General features: G+C 38.0%; 1 protein-coding gene across 3 annotated transcripts in view; it reads left to right on the plus strand.

The window, feature by feature from the left end:
* Positions 1 to 1,822, plus strand: part of LOC107714507 (SRSF protein kinase 1-like) — a 54,081-nt gene that overhangs the window by 18,451 nt on the left and 33,808 nt on the right. The gene's annotated exons all lie outside the window — the stretch shown is intronic.

The raw sequence follows: 1,822 nt of genomic DNA on the forward strand, positions 1-1,822 counted from the left end.
AAAAATTTTTTTTTACATATAGTATAATACTTGATATAAGTATTTCCTAATAACAAGTGTTGACATATAACAAACTGAATAGAAACAGTTTCCCAAAATGTGATAAATTTGCACAAATACTCCCCTAGTGCAGTGATTTATCATCAAAATTCTAATGTTGCAGCTCTGCATGCATCTTTCTGAGTTGATCAAACTCCTTTCAAAAGATATGCACGCATATCCTTGAAGATGCTGCTTAAAAATGCATGGTGGACACACACTGTGTGAAGATTTCAGATTAAATCCAGCTTTCTTAACGAGTCCGTCTGAGATGAATCATGACAGAGGGGAGATGAGAGCGAGGGAGACGTGTTGAATACACGCTGTGCTGCAGCCGTGCGATAAACAGCATCAACGGCCCCTCGCTGTTTTGCGCACCTTCACCTTTGTGGAGATTTGTATACGGTCAGGCTGGACCCCAGATTGCGTCTTAATGAAAAGCCACTGCAATGGTTAGTGAAGTCGCCTGGTGTGATGCAACCAGGAGATTGTTACCCGAGCAAAACCACAGGTGGGAAAGGCCACACGGGACGGGTTTTGCCTCGAGCTCTAATGCTGCAATGCAGTCCGCACGCGAGTGAAAACAATGGTAGCTCGGTCTTAAGAGTGTTGTTTCGATGCATGCGTGAGCACTCTGACACAAGACAAGAGAATGTCTGACGTGTCGTGGTTTGTAGTGTGGGCTGGAGAACTTCTGAAGGCTGAGCTCTGTATTAAGAGTGAATTTAACTCTCTGTGCGCCAAACGTTTCTCCCTCCCACTTACGACGCTCACTCGGACCAACACTCATGCACAGACACACACAGCCCCCTTGTTTTTCTCTCGCTAAATGTGTTATGAAGGATGCCATGCATCAAGGCTCGGGAGGTGAAGTTTTGGTTCAGATGAATAGTCCAGGCTGGTTGCTAAGGCTTGAGGCTTTTAATAGAAGCCGCCTTTGCTGAAAAACAACTTAAAGTAATGGATGGAATTATGGAAATGAATTATGATCTGGATGTGGCGATAAGAAAATAGCCTCTTTGATGCAACCTCTCTGACTACATGTGATGTACTGTGATTGGCGCTTCCTCTGAACTACTCGGTGTACTGAGCTGATACTTAGTAAACATCACTTTGTTTAAAGGTGTTCTGGTAAAAACATGTGCACCCTAATTGCATAAAAAGCATAAATGGCAATGAATTGTCAAAAAAGACAATATATATAATTGTTCATATATATCATATATCATTCATAATGCAAAAAATAAATAAATAAGGGCAAAGGTACATACTCGGAAATGATTTAAACAAAATGTGGTATTACAACAATAATATTAGGCTATCGTTTTGATTTTTGGTTTCCAAAATCATTTTAAAATTAACAATCAATTCATTAACAAATACTAACTTGTGTAAATATCACTTACATACATACACTTAATAAATACATGGAATTGTAGTTTGCTTCTTTTATAAATGGTAATTCGAGAGCATTTTATTAGATTAATGTTTGTTATTATTAATGTTAAACTGTATGTGGAAAATACTGATCACATTTCTTTTCCAACTTGCATTTTAAATGTTTACTGTGTAAATAGTACAGTAGTTCAAGTTTTACTTGAACTCTATTTACATTTAATTTAAACTGCCCCTATTATGGGTTATGAAAGGATTATATTTTGGTTTTGGGAGTCCCCAACAACAGGCTGACATGCATGCAAGGTCAAAAAACACTTTCATTGTCTTATAATATGCATTTATTTTTACCTTACTTGCTCAACGACTCCCAAATGATTCGCTCATA

The sequence above is a fragment of the Sinocyclocheilus rhinocerous genome, unplaced genomic scaffold (genome assembly GCF_001515625.1).
Source record: "Sinocyclocheilus rhinocerous isolate Xijiao unplaced genomic scaffold, SAMN03320098_v1.1 scaffold269, whole genome shotgun sequence".
NCBI classification, from domain to species: Eukaryota; Metazoa; Chordata; class Actinopteri; order Cypriniformes; family Cyprinidae; genus Sinocyclocheilus; species Sinocyclocheilus rhinocerous.